The sequence below is a fragment of the Triturus cristatus genome, chromosome 9 (assembly GCF_964204655.1).
Source record: "Triturus cristatus chromosome 9, aTriCri1.1, whole genome shotgun sequence".
Lineage (NCBI taxonomy): Eukaryota > Metazoa > Chordata > Amphibia > Caudata > Salamandridae > Triturus > Triturus cristatus.
Window position 1 is genome coordinate 320,053,602 of NC_140592.1, and position 26,955 is coordinate 320,080,556.

The window sequence follows — 26,955 nt, forward strand, 5'->3', positions numbered from 1 at the left end:
TTCGTTTGGCGCTCAAAGCCTTCCTCCCTTCCCTTCGCGGTCAGTCTGTTCAAGTCCTGACGGACAACACTATCGCAATGTGGTATGTCAACAAGCAGGGAGGAGTGGGGTCTCTTTGTCTATGCAGAGAGGCTCTGCGTCTCTGGTCCTGGGCTCAGGACCATCGGATTTGTCTCATGGCAAATCATCTTGCCGGGGTGTTGATCGTATGTGCGGACAGTCTCAGTCGGCAGTTCTCCGCCGACCACGAGTGGAGGCTCCATCCGGAGGTGGTTCGTCACGTCTTTTGGACGTGGGGGACTCCTCGGCTGGACCTGTTCGCCACTCACGAGAACGCGCACTGCCCGTCATTCTGCAGTCTCCAGTTTCCGATGCAGGGAGCGTTGGGGGATGCTTTTCAGTTGAATTGGGGCTCACAACTCCTTTACGCGTTTCCTCCCATACCCTTGAATCCTCGGGTTCTGAGGAAGATTCACCAAGACCGGGCCCAAGTCATATTGGTCGCCCCGGATTGGCCAAGAAGGGTGTGGTATACGGATCTTCTCCACCTCTCCTCGTGCCCTCCGCTCCGTCTCCCTCTGAGGGCAGACCTCCTCTCGCAGTCGGAGGGGCAGGTTCTACACCCCCACCTCCAGAGCTTACACCTTCATGCCTGGAGATTGAACGGGGCAACCTGAGTTCTTTCTCTCTCCCACCTGATGTGGTGGACGTTATTTTATCGGCCAGGCGACACTCCACCAAATCCATTTACTCCTACAGGTGGTCTAAATTTGTTAAGTGGTGTGGAGAGAGGTCCAGTGACCCTTTAAAAGCCCATCTTTCTGATGTTCTCCAGTTTGCTCTTTCCTTGGCTCAGCAGGGCTGTGCTGTGGCCACGGTCAAGGGCTATCTTTCGGCCTTATCGGCTTTTCTATGCCTTCCGGATCAGCCGTCGCTGTTTAAATCTCCGGTTGTACTGAGGTTTATTAAGGGCCTTACAAACATGTTTCCTCCCACTCCCTTTGTAATGCCTCAGTGGGACCTTAATCTTGTTTGAACCTTTCTGATGGGGTCCCCATTTGAGCCTCTACATAGCTGTCCTTTGAGGCTGTTGTCCTTTAAGGTGTCTTGCTTGAGATGTTATGCTTTGTAGCTTCTTTCTTTCTGGTACATTGGTAGGAAATGCTTGTTTTCTTTAGCTTTCCTTTTGTATGTGTACTATATATATTTGATTGAATATTGTATACTGTGTATACTTTGAATCTGTCGTTGGTCCACCTGTTCGCCTCGGAAGCACGGAAAAAATGGGTGGAACTGACGTCATCACGCCGACGTGGCTCTCTTATGGCTCCTGAGACGTCATACGGAGTCGCGAGCAGAGCCGATGCATTATGACGTCGTCCACGTCGGCGTAGAGAGCTGGGGAAAAAAAGTTCCGTAGAATGCTGGCGCAGGGGATATTCACAAGGTGAGGAATCCACAGGCAGATACTGTATCCACCAGAAAAAGCGTTACCGAAGGTAAGTAACTTGTTCGACACCATCACCCTTCCCACAAACCACTTAAATGCTTGGCGCAATAATTATTGCAGAAAGATTAGAATCAATTTAATACAAGTCATATGAAAAAACATCGCAGCTCAGGATGTGTAGCTCAGGAAGTGTAGAACCGTGTGGAAGTTGAATCTTTCCTCTAATTACCTAAAGCGTGGGAAAAATAAGCATGTTACCTTTTTAATGTCTCCTTTCTGCTTATCACAGTTCGTTTAGAAAATCAGATCAGATGAATGCCCTGTTTAGTTTTCGCTGTTTGTAAGTGCAGCTTTATGCTCCATGACCTGTCCTTTCCATTTGGCTGCATTTATATCACAATGTCTGTTGCCAGAACCTGCAAAGTCCTAAGGCAACTCAAAATACAATCAAGAACTGACAATAGTTCATAATAAACTGAAGGAACAAGAACTAAAAGTAAAAAATATATTTTGATGATTTAGTAAAATAAATATGAAATATAAATCAATCCATATGCTTACACCAGTCATATCAACATTCACTCAATCATTCGAATAACTAAAGACATAAATATATATACATGACATACAAATTGACAATTACCAGAAAAATTGATATGTAGGGTTAATTTTACAGTAGCTGATCAATCTACTTTACATGATTATCAAGAATTAAAAAGCTAGGTTTAACGCAGCAACAATGGATGAATCTGAGAACCATTCGGCTTAGTCAAAAATCCGTGGCTAGAAACCAGATGGTTTCTACACGCGTTTCGGCACAAGGAGTGCTTTCACCAGGAAAAGCCACAAAATAATCTCTTGATATCTGCAAATACAAAAAAAAGTATATGTACATATAGTTCCTTCAACTAAATATAAATAACTAGAATAACGAAGTAAATTTATTTCGCTGCTTCGCATCTGTCAAAATTGTTGTGCAGAGTCTCAAATACGAAAAACTCTATACGAACACAAAGAAATCTAAGAATAGGTAAAAGTATAGTTCAAAGACCCAATAGGGTGCTGCAGTAACGTATCCTGTGAGAAGCCCATGCCATGCATCAACCAGAGAGCATACAGAAAAAAAGTAATTCCTGCATGCTTGAAAATACAACCAAGCCACCCAGTGTAGATAAGTCCTAAGAGAAAATATAAATACATAAATACCCTAAAATTGCAGGAGTCTCTGAAACAAAATACAGGGATTGAAAGAGAAAATCCTCTGAAGCACAATATGCAAGGCATTGTGGTGGCAGCACTCAACTGTTCTAAGTTATTACAGTTGAGCTCTGATGTAATTTCTATATAATTAGAAGCTTTTTGCATCATAGGTCACCTATTGTATATGGGATAAAGTACACCCACTATACATTATTAGAATATTGCAATGCACCAAGGAGTTCCATGGAACAAGGCAGAGTTCCATTACAAGTTAATGAAACCCTGAGTTGACTGACTTGGAATATCCTTATCATGTACATCAGGAGGTGCTTTATTCCTTATAATATATGGCCACACCATCACCTTTCCTTTGAACAACTTAGATCCTTGGTGTGTAGCTATTGCATATGAAAGAGAGCATGTTTGAAAACACGAAGAATACAAATAAAATTTCTAGTGCACAATCTAACACATCAAAAAAGCTGTTTCATCAATGGAAATTACCAGGATGCTATTTATGCAAGCGGCTGACAACTGTCCTTCGGGGCTGAGTAGCAAGAGCCTGAGGCCTGTGCATGGATCCTGCACCAAGTCTTTGTGGTATGCACAGCAGCACACCACAGTTAACCCCCTTCGTGCAGTTCTGATCTCTTCAAACATCTCCGTCACAGAAAGGGCTTAAAGTGCTTTTGATGACCTAAAGTATTGGGAGAACCTACCATCAAAACTGGTGATACAAGGTAGTGAAGATATGCATATTTGCTGCAAAAAGATATTCTGATCAGTTTAATACAAATACATTTTTTAATAAAAGGTGCAGTTGCTCTGAATGTGTAGAAACATTCAGAAAGATTCTAATTTGTATATAATTACCTAGGAGGAGCAAAAAATTTACATTTAGTCATAAATATCTCCTTATTACTATACAGCTAGAAAAACAGAGCAGAAGAAAGAAAAGTAACGTTTCCTTTTGTTCCTTAAACAGCTGCTTAATTATGCTCCATGATCTGACCTGCCTTTCTCTGTAACTACTGGCTCTGGCAGCAGGCATTCTGACGTCAGTACTTATTTCTATATAATTGGGAACTGGCTGTGTCACAAGTTTCCTATTATAAAGAAATTGGAGACCGATTTTCATATAGGAATTGCGGAATCCTGTATATTATATACGAGAAAGTCACCAAAGAGTTCCATGACCATATAGCGGTAAAAGGTCGAAGGCAGCATTCCTTGATAAGGTTATGGAACTCTGTGGTGACTTGCAATATTCTTATTGTGTACGGCGGGGGTACTATGTTCCTTATAATATATCATTACACCGTCACCTTTCCCCCAAGCCACTTAAATCCGTAGTGCATACCTCTTTCATAAGATAGAGAGAGCATGTTTGCAAACAAAGAATAAAAATACAATCTCTGCTGCAAAATGAAAACCTATCCCTTTCATTTGAATAGTTCCATAAACTTAAAAAGGAACTCTGCCTTCGGTCTCATGCCTCTATATGGTCATGGATCTCCTCAGTGACTTGCAATGTCTTTATAATGTATGGAAGCGGTCACTTTATTCCATATATAGTAGGCCACTGAGTGCAACAGAAGTTGCAGATTTAAAAGAAATTAGAGACAGTTTTTTAATGCAGAGATTGCAGAATCCCATGTATTATAAACGTACTGCCAAGTAACGAGTAATGGCAGTTCTAGAGGAAACCTTCCTGTGGACATTTAGAGTTACAATTTAGATATCAGTGCCAACCCATCACGACCTTATGTGCTAAGTGGACAAATGCAAAGTATCAGAACACACAGTTGGCGTGCAAGGGGCATCCCGAAGATTTACCTAGCTTTTGTTCTTCTGCCCAGCGTATGTTTCCCAGCGGGGAAAATGGATATTGCTCCAGTGTAAGACCCTGGGTGTTAGGAGTTACTAATCCGCCTCCAGGATTTTACGATCTAATATTTCTAGGCTGGTAGTGTTTGTGGTCGCAAGATGCCTCTAGGTAGCCTGGGGTTGGCGGTGAAAGTGCATTTGTGCAAATGTGAGGGCATCTCAGGTGAAGCATTAAGGAGGGCCAGGTGGTCTCTCCACCAGATTCCACAACAGTTATCATTGAGTAGAGTTATTGCTCCTTGTGAGAATCCCCCTTGGCCCAGGTTTATTGCTTTCTTAGGCCTTTTCTCCTTGTACTTTTTTTGTACTATGTTTTATCTAATTTATCATTGTTTTACAAATGTTTTTGTGTTTCATGGAGTCGCTCTGTATAAAAGTGCTGATCGATGGTATTGGGCTACCATTTTTTATGTAGGAATTGTGGGAATTTCATGTGTTCATACAGTGATGTGTGTGTTTTAAGGTAGTTTTATGGTTCTGTGCTTGTATGATCTTCTGTAGATCGACATATAGTTTTATGATGATGATTTAGAGTCCAATAACCTACTCTTGCATCCATTTGCTTAGCAGAACACAGTGTCATGCAGTCACCTGGACAGCTAATCTGTGGATCCCATCCCAACTCCCACAAACTTCCATAGTTGTATTAGACACAATGAAGGTATTTGAATTGACTCCGCATATGCAGAAAGGAAACAACAACCTCTGTCAGGGACTCAAGGGCATCACGCCATTTCTTGTCGGACTGGGACACTACATCCGCTTCCATTGCCAGCCTCCCCAGGGTTAATGTAAAATTACTGTACAGTTAAATAAAAGTACTCGGCAAGTAAAAACATTTGACTATTCAGACATTGCTCAAAATGTACCAGTTGTGCACTTATTCAACGAGTTCAGTTGAACCTATTTCAAATGCAAGTAATATATCCTGAGATGTAAACAAAAAAATGTCTGACTAAAATTGGCAGACATAATAAAAAAATTAAATTAAAAAAATGTTGATCTCAAATTCAGTATAAACAAATGAATACTTTGCGAGGGACTGATGCATAGCAGGTGTATGAAAGAAGCTGAATTATGGGCAGTGGCAGAAAGAATAGTCTTACGGAAGGACGATAGGAGTGGGTCCCATTGAAAACCCTAGCAGATGAGTGAATAGAAATACTTGCATCCTTCACATGAGCCCAGAATTTTGTAGCATAATCTTTGGTCGATGTTGGGGTCTGCAGTTAATATTGACGGATCTGATAGATGGCCCACTTGGAATGGGTGCCTGGTGGTCCCAGTCGCCAGCACACCAGCCAAATGCGCGTTACAGAATATAAGGGTAGAGATAAAACTCGTGTAACTAGTGACCTTAAGGGAAAAAATACAGAGGGAACCAGGCAATGGTTATTACATTAATTCTGTTTTCTTACAGGTTTAATCGGTTTAGGAAGTCGTGTATAGTACAGTATTTACCACTGGAGTTATTGCTTCAGAGTAAATAATGCAATTGAAATGTTTATAAGTTTAATAATGAACAACAATTTAGTTTTTATTTTTATTATTGGGTTTCATTGATTTTGGACATCAGTAGTTACAACAGGTTGAAGAAGAGAGCAAGTTGCATCCAGCAAGTACATTACAGTTTCAGCAGAAAAAGCAACAGGATACAAGATTCGGTGACTTCACAATCAGCATGATAGAAAAATAACAGTGAGCATCAGAATGCCTGTGTTTTAATTTGTATGTTATTATATGGGTTGAAAAAAAAAAGGAAAGTATTGACTCGTTGTGGGGATGATGAATCATTGAACTGCTTTTTACTGTGTGATGGCGTGCCATATTTAAAAATTTCCCTGTGTGCCTCGGTAGGATATTAGTGACCCAATTTAAGATGCTATGTGGAGCCTCCGCTTACCGGTGCGGAAGGCCAGAATGGAGGGGTGGGTGTCAAGTTTGAAAGGAAGAAACCAGGGAAGGGCACAAGCAGTGTTGGGAGGATGGTGTTAGATTACATTAGAAAGAATTGCGGGCTGGAGGGTAATATACAGGAAGGGAAGCAAGCATGGGGACAATCACAAGGGTAGTGTGACCTCTAGCATGTTACGATTCTTCCAGGGAGGAGTGGGTAATTCTGGGTTAATTAGAGGGGAAGTTGATCATACGCACTGGGGGGTATCAAGCATTGCACAGAGCCTCCTTAGGCCTCCATTGGGCATAGTGGACGAGGGGGGTTATTGAGTTTCAGGAAGGTGAGGGTGGAGGGGAGGGTCCTCAGCGGTTAGTTCCTTGGACTGTGAAAGCAGTGTCCCATGCTGCAGCTAGAAGGCATCAGTGAATTCGTCAAGCTTCTTCCCAGTGCAATGCTGAGCTTTAGGCCTGTCCACAGCAGGGCAGTGCCTTGTGCCACTGAAGGAGATCTGGGGGATGTTGGGCTCTCCAGTTCATGGTTAGGAGATCCTTGGCTAACAGGAGAGCGAGGTTGCAAAGCGCGCCAGCACCAGTGGCCTCGCAGGAATTTAATGTGTTGAGTTCTGTGGCGTGCCAGAAGCCGGCTATCCTGGGGCAGGACCAAAGCATATGTTGGAGATCGGCTGCTAAGGCAAGTAAGATTAGCTGTGGGAAATGTATGGTTTAGTCTAGAGGGTGTGGGGGTATGGCCTGTGGAGGATCATATATTTGATGTTAATATACCAGTATACCAGCATACCTGGAGACAGTCTGGGGGGACTCCAGGGCTCTGGACCACTCGGTATCGTGAAGAGGGCTTGCCAGCTCCTCTTCCCAAAAGTGACAGAGGTGGGACAATGGGAGTCCCATATGTTCCCTGAGAGCTTTGTATAGGCAAGTAATGATGTGTCGGCCACCTCCCATGAGGTAGAGGGTATGTATCACCGCGTGGGTAGGTGGGTTTACGTCTAAGGCTCTCCATAGTGAGCAGAATGCTGTTGTCATTTCCCATGTGTTAGGAACTGACCCGGGGGGATGTTTTAGTCTTGGTGGAGTTGATCGAATGTAAGGATCGGAGTGTCTTGAAAGAGGTCACCCACGGTATTGAAGGACCGTGTGTGCCATTCTGTCAGCTGATCAGCAGTGAAAGAACCCAAGGGTCCTGGTAGGCCCTGGAGGGGAATATTGGGAGAGGAAGCGGGGGGGGGGGGTCCTTTTTCATCAGCTGGAAGAACCTGGCTAGACACTTTCTGGCAATCCACCCATGCAGGGACCAAGATTGCCATCTGCGTGTTTTAATAGAGGGCTGAAGGAGCTGTTGTCTGACGTGTAGGACGAGAGGGCCTTCCCCTGCACTTGTCTCGTGCAGATTTGTGCCTACCGGGCCAGAGGGCCTCCCGTTGGAGCTGGCCCGCTAGATAGCAAGATTCGAAGGATGATGCCCCAAGCCCTCCCCTGACCCGCCGGCAATTGGAGTTTATGCAGGGCTTCCAGTTGCCTCCCACCACTCCACAGTAGGTCCCCCAGCATTCGATCCAGGTCTTGAAAGAAGCACAAGTGTAAGAACATTGACATGTTTACAAAGTAATATAGGAGGCGGGAAGGACAATCATTTTAGAACGCGCTATCCTTCCTGGTAGAGCGAGGTGTAGCTGCTGGCAAAATCTCATTTGGGACTTGAGTGCTGTGAAAGCACGTTTCAGGTTGCCCTCAGACAGGTCCCTTTTGAAAGTGATATAATCTGACCCTTGGGTATCAGACCCTACTGTCTTCCAGGTTAATGGGTATTGCCCAGACGAATCACCTATGGGGGGCCGAGGTGGCAAAATGGATAGGTGCACGATTTCCCCCAATTTACTCGAAGGCCGCAGCGTCCTCAAATTCCTGAAATGTCACAGATAACGAGGCTGTATCCGTGGAGGCATCCTGGATGTATAGTAGTAGGACATCCATGTATGGCGACTCGTACATTCCGTCCGAGGGGCTTCCCCATTGGTGGCGTTCCAGGCTAAGGCGATGGGCCAACGGCTCCATGGCGATGGAGAATAGAAGTTGGGAAAGTGGGCATCTCTGACGCGTTTGGCAACCTATGGAAAGGGAGGGGAGAGAGATCAAGCGGTCAGTTTGCACCCTGGATGATGGATATGGGTATGGCCCGACTAGGAGCACCCGCCCAATCATAAAGCATGACATCCCTTGGGGTGTGTGAGGGCAACAAGAAACTTGACTTGTTGACTCTCCGCATCTTAGTCTGTCCATTACTTATCCCTCGCCTTCCGGAACCGTGATCCTCATTATTGTTTTGACTTTATATGCTAAACCTCAATAAATACATTTTGCAGAAAATCTCAAATCGAGTAAAGAAAATGCATTAAATTAACTTTTATAATGGGATTCTTAAGCTAGCTTCCTTGCACACTATTTCTGATGGATACATCTGCCAGTGGATTCCTCACCTTGTGAATATCCCCCTGCGCCAACATTCCACGGAACTTTTCTTCCCCAGCATTCCACGTCGACGTGGGCGACGTCCTAATACATCGGCTCAGTTCGCGACTCCGTATGACGTCACCGGAGCCATAAGAGGCCCACGTCGGCGTGATGACGTCAGTTCCCTTTTTTCCGCGCCGTCGACTCGCAACGGTTTTTTCCCAGTGCTCTTTAGCTACTTTGTAGTCTAGTTGTGTATCTTTGGTAAAATCGGTAGGTCTTCGACGAGGAAGTCGGGCTTTAAGCCCTGTAGGGAATGCGGAGGCCTGATGTCCATGACGGATCCGCATCAGAACTGTTTATGGTGTCTTTCCTCTGATCATGACATGGAAGAGTGCGGGTGCTGTAGGAGCATGAATCCTAAAGCGCTGAAGGAGAGGAAGACCAAACTCTTCATGAAGAAGATCGGTGAGGAGAAGAGGGGGAGAAAAAAGGAGAAATCTAGGCGAGAGTCATCGACTTCGAGGTCGTCGAAGAAGCACCACAAGAAGAGGAAGCATTCTTCTCGACGTCGGTCCTCGAAATCTAGGAGGTGGAGGTCGGCTTCGCCCCGTCGACGTCGGAGCAAGGCCTTGTCCCCTTCGCCTTCTCCTGATAAGTCTCCGAAGTCTCCCTCGCCGAAGCGGGCTCCAGCTCGTTCCCCGTCGCCGGCACCGTCCAAGGCTTCGACTCCGGGTCGAGTGGAATCTGATGTTCATTTGGATGAGCAGGAGCAGGAGGAGGCTGTTCCGGTGCCTGATGACTCTGCGGCTCCGGTGGATGATTCTGAGGAGCCGACGCTGGTGACTCCGCAAGGGGATACAGGGACGGTCCCTTATCCCCAATTCCCGGCTCCAGGTACGGATCCTTCGGGATTTCTGAATGCCATGTATGGCATTTTTCAGAAGGCATCCTTCCCATCCGGAGCACCAGCAGGTCCCGTGGGTCCGATGGCGTTTACACTGGGAGTGCCGCAGCAATACGCTCAGGCTCCTTTTCTACCCTTTATGCCGATGGCGCCTTCTTGGCAGTTTCCGGCGCCGGTTGGGGATCCGATTCGACCTCGGATGGACCGTCAATCTTCGGAGCCTTCTTCGACGCCGAGGCCGACTCCATCGGCGCCGCGTCCGGCGCCGCCGACTCCTCCTATGGCGCCTCCGACGCCGGTGCCTTTGGCTCCACCGACGCCGCGTACAACGTCGACGACGCCGGCTCCCCGGATCCGATCGAGGCGGGAGGCCCAAAGGGTGTTGGAGGAAGAAAGATATCGGGCAGAGGTGGAAGAAGGTGAAGTCGACTCTTCTTCAGATGAGTTTGATGGAATAGAGGTAGCAAGTGGTTTGGATACCACCCCAGAGTGGGAGCATGCTTCTGCAAGGTCTTCTCCTCCACAGGAATTGGCACCCTACCATGTCGTGATCAAGAAGGCCGCGGAGTTGTTAGATCTGCTGCTGCCCTCTGTGGAGTACAAATCCAACCTGCTTACAGAGGTGTTGCACTCTCCGACGTCGGCTTCGGAGCCTTTGTTACCTTTCAATGAGGCTCTCTTGGATCCAGTGTTGGAGGTGTGGAAGAAGCCTCTATCAGCTCCGGCGGTTTGCAGACAGGTGGCAAGGAGGTACAGGGTTGCACCAGGAGACCCGGATTTTTTATCCACGCATCCTTCTCCGGAGAGCCTAGTGGTGCAGGCTTCATGTTCTAAACATGCTTCGGGTGCTTTCCCCCAATCTCCTGCTGATAGGGAGTCAAAGAAAGTTGATCAGGCGGCCAAAAAGACTTTCTCCTCTGGAAGTATGGCGTTGAAGTCATCAAATGCCACATGCTTGCTGGGGCGTTATGTTCATGCCCTGATGGACTCTATAAAAACTTTGGCCCCTAAGTTACCTGAGGGGGATAAGTCGTCCTTCTTGGAAGTTGTTGCGGACACTCAGGCGGCTCCCAGGCAGGTGATCCAGTCTGGGCTGGATACGGCGGACTCGGTGGCGAGGATTATGGGTTCGTCCATTGCTGCAAGGAGACAGGCTTGGCTCCGTTCTTCAGGCTTTTCAGAAGATGTCCAGGCCACGCTGGTAGATCTGCCTTTTGACGGACAGAAGTTGTTTGGGGAGAAGGCGGATTCTGCCCTTCAACGTTTTAAGGACAGTAGGTTGACGGCGAAGTCCTTGGGTCTGCAGGCTCCTGCTAGGGGTTCAACATTCCGAAAGGCTAGGGGTTTCGGAAGATCATCTTTTCGTTCCTTTCGTCAGCCCCAGCAGCAGCAGCAACAACAGCAGCAGAATCCCCTCTATCGCTCCTATAGAGGGAAGCAAAGGGGTCGGAGAGGTTCCGGTCGCAACCCTTCTTCTTCTTCCTCCTCCTCCTCTGCTCCAAATGAGGCTTCAGGGAAGCAGCCCTAGATCCCCCATCCTGGATCATGTAAGACCTGTGGGGGGTCGGGTGTCCTACTTTCTACGGGGTTGGAAATCTGTTACAACCGACCTTTGGGTTTTGAACCTCGTGGAGACTGGGTACGCCCTTCCCTTTCGGGAGTTTCCTCCCCCTTACCCTCCTTGCCAAGGTTATTGCTCGGAAGACCATCTGCTTCTCCTGCAGAAAGAAGTTCTAGCCTTGCTTCAAAAGGGTGCGATAGAGGTGGTTCCGGAGCAGGAAAGGGGTCAGGGATGCTACTCCCGGTATTTTCTGATCCCCAAAAAGGACGGCAGATTGCGTCCGATTCTGGACCTCAGAATCTTGAACCTTTACCTGAAACAGGAGAAGTTCAAGATTCTGACCCTTGCGCAGGTCCTTCAAGCGTTGCAGCAAGGAGACTGGATGGTGTCGCTCGACTTGCAGGACGCGTACTTTCATGTCCCAATCCTGAAGTCGCACAGGAAGTATCTCCGTTTTACGGTTGGGTCGCAACACTACCAGTTTGCGGTCCTCCCGTTTGGTCTTACTACCGCACCTCGAGTCTTCACAAAGGTGATGGCAGTGGTGGCTGCTCATCTCAGGAGGTCGGGGATTCCGGTCTTCCCCTACCTGGACGATTGGCTTCTGAAGGCAGAGTCCCCAGAGATGGTGCAGCGTCATCTGCAGGTGACAACTCAGCTGTTATTCGACTTGGGTTTTTCAATCAATGTGCCCAAATCTCACCTGGTGCCCTCTCAACGCAACCTGTTCATAGGAGCAGTACTGGACACTACTGTGTGTCGAGCATTCCCTCCTCCTCAAAGGATTCTCGACATTCAGGAAATGGTCCCTTTATTCCACAATGGAGCGGTTGTTCCAGTTCTGAAGGTTCTTCGCCTGCTCAGTCTGTTCGCTTCCTGCATTCTGTTGGTCAGCCATGCACGCTTGCACATGAGGGCGCTCCAGTGGTGCCTCCGCAAGCAGTGGTATCAGCACAATGGAGATCTTGGGGAGTCGATCAGGATCTCCGGAGAAGCTGCAGCGGATCTGTCTTGGTGGAGCGTGGAGGGCAATCTGTCTCAAGGAAAGCACTTTCATCTACCTCTATCGGTGGCCACAGTGATTACGGATGCATCCACTCTAGGGTGGGGTGCTCATCTGGGGGATCTGGAGATCAAGGGTCTTTGGTCTCCAGAGGAGAGGTTGCTTCATATCAACCTTCTGGAATTGCGGGCGATTCGTTTGGCACTCAAGGCCTTCCTCCCTTCCCTTCGCAGTCAGTCGGTTCAAGTCCTGACGGACAACACGACCGCGATGTGGTATGTCAACAAGCAGGGAGGAGTGGGGTCTTTGTCTGTGCAGAGAGGCCCTGCGTCTATGGTCCTGGGCTCAGGACCATCAGATTTGTCTGATGGCAAATCATCTGGCCGGGGTACTGAACGTGCGTGCGGACAGTCTCAGTCGGCAGTTCTCCGCCGATCACGAGTGGAGGCTCCATCCGGAGGTAGTTCGTCATGTCTTTCGGACGTGGGGGACACCTCGAGTGGACCTGTTCGCCACCCGCGAGAACGCGCACTGCCCGTCATTCTGCAGTTTCCGTTGCAGGGGGCGCTGGGGGACGCGTTTCAGTTGAGTTGGGACTCACAGCTCCTTTACGCGTTTCCTCCCATACCCTTGATTCCTCGGGTTCTGAGGAAGATTCGCCAAGACCGGGCCCAAGTCATATTGATCGCCCCGGATTGGCCAAGAAGGGTATGGTACACAGATCTTCTCCACCTCTCCTCGTGCCCTCCGCTCCGTCTCCCTCTGAGGGCAGACCTCCTCTCGCAGTCGGAGGGGCAGGTTCTACACCCCCACCTCCAGAGCTTGCACCTTCATGCCTGGAGATTGAACGGGGCAACCTGAGTTCCTTCTCTCTCCCACCTGATGTGGTGGATGTTATTTTATCGGCCAGGCGACACTCCACCAAGTCCATTTACTCCTATAGGTGGTCCAAGTTTGTTAAATGGTGTGGAGAGAGATCCATTGACCCTTTGAAAGCCCATCTTTCTGAGGTGCTCCAGTTTGCCCTTTCCTTGGCTCAGCAGGGCTGTGCTGTGGCCACGGTCAAGGGCTATCTTTCGGCCTTGTCGGCTTTTCTATGCCTTCCGGATCAACCGTCGCTATTTAAATCTCCGGTTGTTCTGAGGTTCATCAAGGGCCTTACAAACATGTTTCCTCCCACTCCTTTTGTAATGCCACAGTGGGATCTTAATCTTGTTTTGACCTTTCTGATGGGGTCTCCTTTTGAGCCTCTACATAACTGTCCGTTGAGGCTGTTGTCCTTTAAGGTGGTTTTTCTTGTAGCCATAACCTCGGCAAGGAGGGTGAGTGAGCTTCAAGCTCTTAGTTCCAAACCTCCATTTCTTACCTTACATGCTGAACGGATGGTTCTCAGGACCAGGGCTGCCTTCCTGCCAAAAGTTGTTACGCCTTTCCATTTGGGGCAGTCTATTACCCTCCCTGTTTTCTATCCACCCCCTCATCCTTCTAAAGAGGAGGAAAGACTCCATCGTCTGGACCCAAAGAGAGCTGTCAGCTTTTACTTGGATAGGACTAAGGACTTTCGCCTTGATGATCAACTTTTCGTTGGCTACGTTGGTCATTCAAAGGGTAGAGCGGTGCACAAGCGCACTTTGTCAAGGTGGATTGTCCTTACCATCAAGATCTGCTACGCCCAGGCTGGTAAGACTCCTCCTGTGGGTATTCGTGCTCACTCTACTAGAGCTAAGTCTTCAACATCTGCTCTGGCCCAGGGTGTTCCTGTGGCAGATATTTGTAAAGCCGCGACTTGGGCCTCCCTCCATACTTTCGCAAAGCATTATTGCTTGGACTCAGATGAGGAGGGAGGGCCACTTCGCGCGCTCTGTCTTGCAAGACTTTCTGGTATAGGAAGGTGGACACCCTCCTCCGGGAATGGGGACTGCTGTGGGAATCTATTCACAAGGTGAGGAATCCACTGGCAGATGTATCCATCAGAAGAACAAGTTACTTACCTTCGGTAACGCTTTTTCTGGTGGATACAGTATCTGCCTGTGGATTCCTCACTGGCCCACTCGCCTCCCCGTTGTCCACCTTCGTATGCCATAGGATAAGTCTTGTTTGTGATGCTTGTTCATTTGTTGGAAATGCTTGTTCATTTGGCATCTTTCTCCTTTATATACTGTGTATATGTGTTGGAGTGTTGTATACTGTGTATTCTTTGAGTTTGTCGTTGGTTCACCTGTTTGCCTCGAAGGCACGGAAAAAATGGGTGGAACTGACGTCATCACGCCGACGTGGGCCTCTTATGGCTCCGGTGACGTCATACGGAGTCGCGAGCGGAGCCGATGTATTACGACGTCGCCCACGTCGACGTGGAATGCTGGGGAAGAAAAGTTCAGTGGATTGCTGGCGCAGGGGGATATTCACAAGGTGAGGAATCCACAGGCAGATACTGTATCCACCAGAAAAAGCGTTACCGAAGGTAAGTAACTTGTTCATCTGGCCCTGCATCGAGCTAAATAGGCAAACATCAGAAGGTTAGGTTTCCCTCGACCGCTCCTAGAGCTCTCCATTCCTCTGCCATGAAGGTTGAGCAAGGGGTCAGACAGATCAACTACTCCCAGGCTGAACTAAACTCTTTCCGCTGTAAAAAAAACTTTCACTTTATTTATAATTCCCTCTCAGGGTGAAAACACTATTTTGGTTACACAACTGTTCTAATGAATAGAACTCCCACTTCGATCCATGGAAATAAATATTGCTATTACACCGAATATGTATCTTGAAGATCCGCCACTGTCCTGTAAGCCAGTAGTCCTGCAAGAGATCTGATATTACTGTAATGCTGGGTCCATGGTGCCTACCATTTAAACCCCTTGCTTGCCTGTACAAGTGTTAATTTGCATTCTTTAAAACCAAACAAAAAAGCAATAAAGTTCCTGCTTTATGGGCGTTTTCCTGATCATTGTGGCTGTCAGAAAAGAAGCATGACCTATGGTTAGACAGTGGCCCGTTAGAAGTTTCTGATGTTACCTCCATGCCACATGAAGTATGTGTGGGGGCTTCACCAGTTTTGAAGCAAGGAGAAGTTGATATGGTACACTAGATACCTTTGAAGTAACATAGGTCCTGCAGTTAACTTGGACAGGATTTTGCCATCGTGCTGTAAGTAGATGCCAGCCGGGGATTTTCCTGAAACAATGTTGGGTCTGATATATAAAGAGCCGATTTGCAATAAGTGGTTGGAAATTGCACACTAACATTTTGTGAATCTGTTCTCATTTTGCACCCCGACCTATGTACTAATAGGTTTGGTTCACAAAATCACCATTCAGAATGGTCTGCAGTTCAATCTGTTTATCACTATAAATGAGGAAAGTAAAAAATTGCATGTGACCGCGATGGGATGCCATCGTAGGGATGTTTTTTTTTTTTTTAATGAGCCAGTTTTCCCACTTCCATATATACTTTTTTATTTATTTTCATTCACAAATGGGTTACCACCTTCTTTGAGTAGTCTGTTACCTATTAATGGTTTTCGACCAAAATTGCAGTCTCAAACTATTGATACAAAGCATTTCAACTCAATTTGGAAGCAGTCCCCTAAACGCCCCATTCCAAATTGGAATTCGGTATGCATTTCTAAATCCATTTGGTCATTCAGTAAACATGTAATGTGAGAAATTGAGTTGTTGGTAGAGTAGGGTGTGAGCCCTTCTTAATCAACAATCACACTCCTGGTCAGAGTGACCCTCAAAAAGTCACTAAATTAACTCTTGCCTAACCTTCTGGTAGCTTGATGCAAAAGGGGTCAGGCTTAAATTAGCGGCAATGTGTAAAGTATTTATGCAGCACTTAAACAGTAATAAAGTGAAAACTCAAAACACGGAGCATCCCAAACCAATTTGGAAAACTAGAGTAAAATCTAATATTATTTGACACCTAAACAACAAAAATCCAATCAATCAAACCGGAGATATGGAATTTCAAAGTTTTAAGGTAATTATAGCGCCTTAAAGTACAAAGCGGCAACTGTGGTTATCCGATCGTGCTGGATCAGAACAAAGTCACAAGTTCAGGTCGACCACAATAGAGTGTGGGCCAGAAACCGGGACCAGGTTAGTACCACTGAGAATTGTACCCTATGATCTTGCGTGCGTCGGTCCTGATGTGGAGCTGCAAGGGCTGCGATGCAAGGTCTTCCGTCAAGTTGCATCATACTGCGTCTGTTCCGATGAGGCCGCTGATCTGGGGCTGCAAGGAGCTGCAATGCGCTGCATCTGTTCTGAGTAAACCCACCGTTGGGCCAGGAGAAGTTAGAGGGCTGTGATGAAAGGGTTGTTATGCGAGGTCCTGCTTCTGGTTGCAACGTACAATGTCTGTTCCAATGAGGAGCTGCAAGGACTGGAAGTTGCGGCACAATGCATTGGTTCGGGTGAATTGCAAGGGCCACGATTAGAGGTCCTGCATCGAGTTGCATCATGCTGCGTTGTTTCCGAAGAGGCCGCTCATCCGGGTCTTCAAGGTGTTTTGATGGGAGGTCCTTGTTTGCGTCGAGATGCGATGTGTCTGTTCTGAGGAAATGCTCGGTTGGGCCACGAGGAGTACATTCTGATGCCAGCCAAGGGTCTAGGACCTAGGAGGCACCTCTTTGATCCGGTCTGACTCCAGAGGAGGCCAGTAGCAGGGCACCGGCAGGGCCAGGTGAGGCTGGGCAGATGCTGGGCAGATCTCTGGAGCTGGTTATGTCCCTGTAGCTTTGAGTCTAAGGACTAGCTAACTGGCCTTGTGGTCTCTGTTGGCTCTAGGTTCAAGGAGTAGGTCCAGACTTTCTTCCTCAGGCAGCAGTCCTTCCAGCAGCATGGCAGCAGAGCAGTCCTTCTGTGTCTTTCACCTGTCCAGAAGTGATCTGAGGAGTGGGTCTGAGGGTCCCATTTCCATACGTGCTTATATTGAAATGGGAGAAAACTTCAGGAGTATTATACCCCCCCTCACCCCGAATTTGTGTCCTTTCCTACCTAGCTGTTTTGGTCCCAGTCTTTCCGACAGTCGTACACCCTCATCAAGTCAGGATGACCCAACCTGCCATCACCCTGGCCCTCTATTGTAATGCTGTCTCGGAGGGATACACAAAGGCCAACTAGACCTAATCATGTGACCCAAGATACAGGCTGCAGGAAACAAATGCTTAGGACAAGAAAACGTTTACTTTTTAAAAGTGGCATTTTCAGAATTGTGATTGAAAATCCGATTTTACCATTAAAGAGAATTAAAAATTACAATTCCCTAGAGACCAAGCATTACATTCCTACCTAGTCCCAAACAATGTAATCACTTAACCCAATGTTATCCTATGGGAGAAGTAAGCCGCACAGTAGTGGAAAATGATTTTTGAGTTTTTCACTACCACAGCATGTAAAACTTAAAAACATGGGTTCAATTTCCTAATTGTTCTTCACCCTGCCCTGTGTGACGTTTAGGGCCTACCATAGGGGTGGCCGTAATGTATGTATGTAAAAGGCAGGTTTAGGCCAGTCAAAGGTTGTTGGTTTTTTTTGTCAGGTAGGAATGGCACTTTAAAACGACACACAACGGCTGCAATGGCAGTCCTGAGACATGTTTAAAAGAGCTACTTAAGTAGATGGCACAGAAGGTGCTTTAGGCCCACCAGTAGAATTTAATAAATCAATACATATCTTTATTCGATTTCATCGTAAAAACCATAACAGCACATCAATTTACCGTTCATTTTTAACAAGAGCATTTTTAAAGAAGGAGATGGAATAACAACAGACTTTGTGTCAAATGCCCATAGTTAGATATACTGTTGGATGTGTTATATCTGATAACTCTTCCTTTATAATAGCATTCTGTTTGCAGTCGTACTTGTGTTATTGAATGATAAAGTGCCTACTGCTAGTACATTTAAAGCATCTGTGACCGAATCATGCTAAAATGACAATCGGCCTCATGCATCAAGCCAAAATCCAGTCGGTAAAATACCGATTCGCTAATAGCTCCCGGTATTGAGTTAAAAATACCCAATCCCAATGCATCAACCCAAAAGCAAAAATCGCTATTTAAGGAATCCTTAAATAGCGATTCCTTAAATAGCGATAGCATTTAAGGAATCCCAAATTGAGATTCCTTAATTTAAGGAATCTCTATTTGGGATTCCTTAAATGCAATGCATGAAAGTAAAACAATTAGCGAATTCGCTAATAGGGGGAGCAAATTACCATGAAGATGAACTGCATGGTAATTTGCTAAAAGTTTGAAAAATGCACTTTTGTGCATTTTTCAAAGTTTCATGTTGCGCACACACATGCCCTTAGAGCATGTGTGTGTGCAACATATGTGCACATATCAATTTCAGGGGTGCAATAGGGTGTCATTTTGACACCCTTGCACCCTTGAAATTACATGAGCAATTTGCGAGAACCTACTGGTACTCGCTATTTGCTCATGCAATCTCCAATTCATTCCTATGGGCCTGGAGGCCCATAGGAATGATTGGGATGGCATTCCTTAATTGCTACTCGCAATTTGCTAGTAGCAATTAAGGAAAGTTAAGGAATCGCTATTTGAATAGCGATTCCTACATGCATAGCCTTTTGCTATTCCTTATTAGCGATTCCTTATTTTTCGCTAATAAGGAATCGCAAATGCCAATGTTGATGCATATGCCCCAATATGTACAATAAAATCTCAATTAAATCTTGTCGTCACAAGTATATTAAAGATGTTGGTTATAAAAGTGGCAGCATTATCAGTTAAGCCATCACATGCTAAAATCCCATCATCGCTTTATGTGGGCTTCTCAGTGTCCACTAGCCATACCTCAAACACTTGTGCTTGGCTTCACTGAGGTGTCTGGCATGTTCTAATCAGAATAGTAGTAAAACATTACAGTTCCCTTCCATTATAGACCCATGAAGGTTACCCATCCATGCACTCTATTTATCTTCCCTGCATTTAACGTACTCGCAACCCTGGGCATAATTATTGTAAATATGTTAATTTTCCACTTCGTATCGTCCATGCGTGAAGCAAATATCTGGACAGGCTGAAGATCAAGTATTATGTTCTATTGCTTTTCAGAATTCTGACAATATCTGTTAAGCGATTGGCTGCCAGAATTCGACAAATTGGGACTAGCCAGGTCCTTCTTGTTTGTTTGTACATGGGACAAAAGAATAGGAAGTGTACGTCTGATTCGAGGACAGCCTCACACCCTGGGCAACTGGGCGGGATATCAACATCATTCCAGCTACTAACAAAACTGTTAACTGGTAGAATGCCGTACCTGAATTTTAAATGTAATGATTTTGCGAATGGTGGTTCTATTCGGTTCAAAAAATCTTCTTGCTGCATTTTATCTTTAATATTGAGAAATCTGATTAATTCCCCTGCATCTCTCCTAATTAGCGAGCTTGTCCTCCACTTGGATCTAATATCTCTTTTTGAGGAGATTTGCGCAGTTTTAAAAATTTTTTGTGGGATAGCCATTGGTCACTCATGCTGAGTTTGCCCATCCATTGCTTGATGTGATTAAACCACTGGATACACCCTCTGGTGTCCAATGATAGTATTTCTTGGAGTGAATCTTTCATTGGTAATGGTGAGTCATTCACCCATATGTGCATCCAAAAAGTTAGGGGCTGTAGGGTGATTGCATGAGCAACCCTCTTCATGCCCAGATCTAAGGGCATTGCTGTGAGCGGTGCGTTTCGGGGAAGCTCCAGCACTGATCAAATAAAATTGTTTTCAGTTTTTTCGATAGCAGCTGCGTTGACGTGTTCCCAAAGCTCCGCACCATACAGTGCGGCCCCTATTCCCTTTGGTTGGTATACTTGGATTGCTGGGGTCAATGGTCTGTAAGTTGACTTTCTTAGTTTTTTGGTTAAAGCCATCCCTTCGTGCTGCAGCGAGAATTGGATTTTTTGTAATTGTGGTGACCATGATAGTGTAGTAGTGAACCTCACCCTTAGGTAATCAAATTATTTCACCTCTTCTAGTATGGTTGAGCCCAGTGTTATGCTACAGGTTAAGACTTCTAATTTCTAGCCCATGATCCTCACAGCCCCTCCCAAACTTGTCCAAAAGGATTTGGAGCCCCATCGGGGACCTAGAAATTAGCAGTGTGTCATCTGCGAAAAGTAGCGCAGGCACCTCTTGGCCTGCAAGCTTGGGGGGATCGCTCCTACAATATATTAACTGTTTAATCAAGCCATTTATATAGAGCGTGAAGAGGATTGGCGCGAGAACACATCCTTGCCTTACTTAGCAAGTCACCCTAATCTGGTTTGTTAGCCCACCTTCGTTCCCCTATCTAATTTGGGCGTAATTGTTAGTAGCATTTAATATATAGGCCTTGGATACAGGTAGTACCACTTTACTAGGGACTTGCAAGTAGATTAAACATGCAAATTGGGTGTAAGCACTTCTACCATGTTTAAAGGGGAGACCTGCTCAATCACTTTAGCACTGGTTAGCAGTGGTAAAATGTACAGTGTTCTAAAAACCAACACAGATGAGATCAGAAAACAGGAGGGGTGAAGGCAAAACATTTGGGGGTGGCCCTACAAAAACTGCCAGGCCAGGTAAAGCCCCTGGACCCGATGGGGTCGCTGTTGACATGTTTAAACTCAATGTTGCTTTGTGGGGGCCTATTTTAACTCAGGTTATTAACGCCAGCATAAAGTCCCTTTCCCCCCAGACTTGGGTGCAATCAATAATAATTCCAATCTTTAAAAAGGGTGATCGACAAGATCCAGAGTGTTACAGACCAATCTCCTTCCTGGATTCCATGGTCAAAGTGATAGAGAGGGTCATCCTGGAGCGCCTCCTAGACTGGGCAGAGGATAGTCAGATAATATCAGACCTGCAGTATGGATTTTGTGCTGGCGTTGGCACAATTCAACAGAGCTTAAACTTGTCAACTTTGGTTGGCAAGTATACCAGAATAAAAAAAGGAAGTCTTTTTTTGGCCTTCGTGGACCTTACTGCGGCCTTTGATTCAGTTAGACATAATAGGCTGTGGGAGGTCCTCGAGACAGTAGGGGTTGACCGCAAATTATCATGTTCTTAAGGCGGCTGTATAATGGAGCTACTGCAAGTGTTCAGAATGGCCTGAAGGGCGAATGTACTCAACCTTTTCCCATTTGAGGGGTCAGACAAGGCTGCGTCCTGGCCCCTTTTCTTTTTAATCTTTATGTAAACGGATTATATGAAGCCTTACTCCTGCAGGACAAAGACTTTCCTCAAGTAGGTGGCCGGCCTATTCCCGCACTTCTTTATGCGGATGATGCCATATTGATGGCACGTACCCAAAACTGCCTCCAGAGAGGTCTGGATAGCTTTAGTATATTTATGAAGGACCTAGGTTTTAAAACCAACATAGCTAAGACTAATGTCATGAGATGTAGGCAAGGGACTCCGAAGACTCGAGTAATGTATATAGACGGGAAAAAGTTATCATCAACAAAAACGTTTTCCTACTTAGGTATACTTTTTAATCAGCGTGACTCATGGGCTGCTAATCGATCTGCAAAAATGTTTTGGCATTTTCTAGATCCACATCAGTTCTAGTAACTTTTGCCAAAAAACTAGGCAGGAAACCACCCCAGAACTGTTACAAATATATAAAGCAAAATGTATTACCATAGCAACCTATGGGGCTGGGGTGTGGGGTTTCGCAGATGCTACCCCGTTACAAATAGTTGAAAATACCTTTTTAAGGCATATTCTTTCTGTACCCCCTAGTTCCTCCTCATTTATCTGCCACGAAGTGTTGGGTCTTCATTACATAGCTGATCTTGTAAAATTAGAACCAATACTCTTGTGGCATAGAGTATGGTGTAAGGATCAGACAAAATTAAATAGGGAGATCCTAAAAGATACCTTGAGGCTAGAGGGGGCCTTATCGATTCCTTGGATTAAATTCGTCCATGACTTTATGAAGGACCTGGGTCACCCAGAATATTTTTTAAATCCTACATCTATGATGGAGATCCCAAGAAAGATTTTTTTAAAAAGAGGGCCTTCAGCTCCTGGAAACTATTAGAATGGTAGGGAAAACATTAAAAAAAAATTACTGTGAGGCGACATCAGCTGTTACGCACAACCTTGGCGATGGAGCCTTACCTATCATTCGTACCTGGAACCTTTGAGATATTCCTTTTAACTAGGCTAAGACTGGGTAATATACATAGACTAGTGTCTTTGCTGAAAATGAACGACTGGTCGCGCAATTTATCATGCCCTTGTGACAACATTTCTGATCAGTCTACTATGCATCTAGTCCTGTTTTTCAAATATTATGTAGAGGCAAGGAAAGTCTGGATTATTCCACTTTAAAAAAATCTAGGGCTTAGGCAGTGCCGACCAGCTATGTTTTTACTCCAGCTATTGGAAAATGAGCACATAGCATGGAGATTAGCAACGTTAAAAAAAAAAAATGTGCTTTAAATTAGGAAATGCATTACCATGGAGTTGTAATTGTCGCACCATGTTTTAATTGAAAATGAATTGTATTTTTATCTGACAAAGTTGCAAATTTTATGAAATGTAATTTTTTATAATTATGTGCTTTTATGTCTGTCTTAAAAAGCAGCCGAATAAAGCTTTCCTTGACTTGACTGCCAGGCCCAGCACTTACCGTATTGTAGAATGGGTTAAGTATGTTTAAGAGTGCCGTTTAGGGGGGGGGGTGGCTAGCCACTACGGTAGATAGCCGGAGGCAAGAGATCAAGATCCCCGACGCGGCAGCTGAGGGTGTGCAGCATAGTGCGGCCCCTGAGGAGTTGATATCAAGGGACCCGTGTGCTGCGGAGGCAAGAGATCTGGTCCCTGGCAGACTAAGGAGTGGAGCTGAGTGCAGCGCTCGCTGCATTGAGAACCGCAATCTTGCGGACTGCAGCTGCCGCATAAGACGAGAGACCCAGCGCCGTGGACCCCCAAACATAGTAAATCTACAACTTTCTGGCTGCCGCCTGGGGGAGCTCAGTGTGACGGGGAAGAGGCCCCACCCCTTGCATGTGCGGAACGACCGGGGATAACAAAAGCAGCCGCAGAGGAACCGAGCGTTGCCACTCCTCGTAGACTCTGACGGTAAGAGGTGAGCCTGGTGTTTGTCCACGCACCGCCTCACCTCCTCATCTCCCATGCTTTCCTGATTTTACGAGCTGAGGGGAGAGGTGGCTGGAGTCCTGAGCACACCGAACAGACCTTACACCGGGACCAATTACAGGCTGAGGAGGAGGCTGGGCCACAATACACTGATGCCTCGAGGCGCCGAATAAGACTAGCCCAGGCGCTTCAGAGATGAGACACCTAAAGAGCGGAAGTCTGAGAACAGGGAGCTCTCCAGATGGCCTGTAACCTTGAGTGTGACTCTAATATGGCATGGAGTCAAGCTGGTTGAAAGAGCCTCTGAGCCACCGGGAAGTACTGTGAGTCTGCCAGATCTGCACGAGGTGACCAGGGAGCGACTTCATTGAAGTGCCGGCCCCATTTGATAGATAGTGGGAACCCCGAGAGGCTGCAAGAACTGACCTTGGCAGAACTGACCTTGGCAGGCGGCAGTAAATACCATTGTGCCTGACCGGGGGGCCTGGTGTCACACAGACACCCACTGTGACGGGCGGTAAGGGTGCTCGAGCATCCCAGTAAACAGTGGTTTGACATCAGGAGAGCACACAACCCCTAGAACCAGTAGTACACTTCCCTCTCAGGTGGCCATGGGAGCCTCTGATGCATATATTATCTCAGTACGCACCACCAACAGATACCATACTGCTTGGAGGTTCGCCACCTAGCTAGGGGAATATCAGACCACTCCCCATTCTGGGCAGTGCTCGGCTCACATCACAGGTCCGGAAAGGGGGCTAGTTTGAATGATCCGAGATATTTTAAAGAGCGCACGATCGGTTAGGTGTTAATTGCGACTTAAAATGTATTCACTGAGAACTTGGCTTCTGTTGACTCGGTGCAAACCCTCTAGGAAGCCTACAAAACTGAGGTCAGAGGCCAGGCCATCTCCCTCATGTTAGGATTTAAAAAGGTCAAAAGGGCTAAGTTTGAAGAACTACAGCAAGATATTCTGTCCGGAGAGCGCCTCCTCATGGTAACAGACGTGCTGGGGGTGAGACACACCCTTGCCCTGAAGCAGAGAGAGTACAGAGACCAGGCGACTGATGCCGCTAGAGCAGCTCACCGTGCCACCCATCTCCGTCTCTCAGAGCTGGGAAATTAAGCGAGCAAATAGTTTTTTCGTTGCTTAACAAAGTAGACGAAGCCAGGCGATGGGTACAAGAAGTCAAAATGGGCGAGGTAGAATTGGCTAAATGAACAAACTCGCATAGCTGAGACGTTTGCAGACTATTATGCACAACTGTACTCTCCAGCTGTGCAGACGGTTGAAGACGCCAGAGCGTTTTTACGGGACATCAGGTTGCTATGCCTCTTAGGGACAGACTGGTAATACTTGGAGTCTGATATATCTGGGGAAGAACTGGTGAGGGCTGCGCTCTGGTAAGGCCTTGGGCCTGAACGGAATTCAAATCGAATTATATAAAAATGGCCTCCAAGCTGGCCCCTCACCTGCTAAACATGTATAAAGAAAGTAAGCAGTGGGGGGGCTTTACCTCGAGACCACAGGCTACCCACAATACTGGTCAGTTATAAAGGGGGAGAAACCCCTGAAGACCGCGTCTCCTACAGGACAATCTCACTCTTAAATGTGGAGGCAAAAATTCTAGTTAAGGTACTAGCCTTGTGACAGATTACTACAATCCAGTCCTTGATCCACCTGGATCAATCAGGATTTATGCCCCACTGGAGTACAATCCTTAACCTCCAACACCTCCTTGTGGTACTGGGACAAATGGCCAACCAGCAAGAACGAGCCCTACACTTATCACTGGATTTTAAAATGGTCTGCGATACAGTGGCATGGGATTATATTTTCGAAGTATTGGCCAGACTAGTCTGGCCCACAATTTATACAATGGATAAGGCTCCTATATTGGGAACCTCTGGCACAGGTCAGAGTTAATCGTGCAATCCAGGCAATTTAAGCTCCAGAGAGGCACTAGACAGGGCTGCTCTCTTTCCCCACTGATTTTTACTGTGGCATTGGAGCCTTTGGCAGCGTTGATCCAGATGGATCCTCTGGTCAGAGGTCTGTGATGGGAGGACCAATCGGAAGGTAGAGTGTCTCTCTATGCAGACAACGTGCTGCTCTATGTACCCGGCCCAGACGTAACCTTAAATAGAATAATGCAGATCATAGCGATCTTTGGAAAATACTCGTGATACACCATCAATTGAGACAAATCCATATTGTATCCCCCCTAAGACCCCTATGCCACAGATACCCCCGGATTGCCCGGTGATGGTCATAACTGTGGGCTTCCGATATTGTGTAATCTATATCACACCAAACCTCTTCCAGAATAATGTGGCCCTGTTGCTGAAAAAGCTGAGGTGCAACGTGTGGAATTGAAGATCACTTCAGCTCTCGTTTCTAGGTAGTGTGGCACTATTAAACAAGCATTTGCAATGCAATATGTCTCGCAATTACGCGAGTTTGAGCTATTGGCATTCTAAACGACAATGCCTTTTTTGTTTTGCTTATTAAAACATAAATAAAAGGCATTGTCATTTACAATGCCAACAGCTTAAACTCGCGTAACTGCGAGACCTATTGCATTGCAAATGCTTGTTCTTACAGGGCTATCAAGTCTGTAACTGTTGCACAGGACCAAGGCGCTGGATGGTCTCAAGTTGCATAAACTTAAACAAGTTGCCGACATAATGTATATAAAATGGAAGAATGACAGCTCGTGATTTAAGGTATTCCTGAGGGCTGTAAACTGCAGAGTATGTGAAGCCAATGGCCCCTGACGATAACAGTAAATTACCTTGTAATCCAGGCGGGGACATATACAACTCGGACCGAGGGCTTTATTTCTTCCCACAGTCCTGGCCTTGTGTAAATACACTTTATGAGGAAATGTGAAACACATTGAGGGTTGCTCTGTTTCTCGTCCATCGTGCTCGTTGTCAGGCCGTGTCCCTTTGTTAGACGGATGGGCGCGTGCTTCAATCAGGTGGATTCCTTCGGTTTACAAGGGGGTGGGGGGGTGGGGGGTGTGTGTGTGTGTGTGTGTGTGTGTGTGTGTGTTTTTGTGTTGTGTGTGTCTTTGTGTTGTGTGTGTTTTTGTGTTGTGTGTGTATGTTTTTGTGTGTGTGTTTTTGTGTGTGTGTTTTTTGTGTTTGTGTGTGTGTTTTTTTGTGTGTGTTTTTTTGTGTGTTTGTGTGTTTTTTTGTGTGTTTGTGTGTTTTTTTGTGTGTTTGTGTGTGTGTGTTTTTGTGTGTGTGTGTTTTTGTGTGTGTGTGTGTTTTTGTGTGTGTGTGTTTTTGTGTGTGTGTGTTTTTGTGTGTGTGTGTTTTTGTGTGTGTGTGTGTGTTTTGTGTGTGTGTGTGTGTTTTGTGTGTGTGTGTGTGTTTTTGTGTGTGTGTGTGTGTTTTTGTGTGTGTGTGTGTGTTTTTGTGTGTGTGTGTGTGTGTTTGTGTGTGTGTGTGTGTGTGTTTGTGTG

General features: G+C 46.2%; 1 protein-coding gene across 4 annotated transcripts in view; it reads left to right on the forward strand.

The window, feature by feature from the left end:
• The window catches only part of IP6K1 (inositol hexakisphosphate kinase 1), a 293,451-nt gene that overhangs the window by 164,082 nt on the left and 102,414 nt on the right, over positions 1–26,955 (forward strand). Inside the window, exon 3 of one of the 4 annotated variants that reach the window (XM_085625034.1) lies at positions 6,114–6,235. The exons of the other annotated variants lie outside the window; for them this stretch is intronic. The gene's annotated coding sequence lies outside the window, so the exon portion shown is untranslated. The remainder of the gene's footprint in view (positions 1–6,113; positions 6,236–26,955) is intronic. 4 annotated transcript variants of the gene reach the window in all.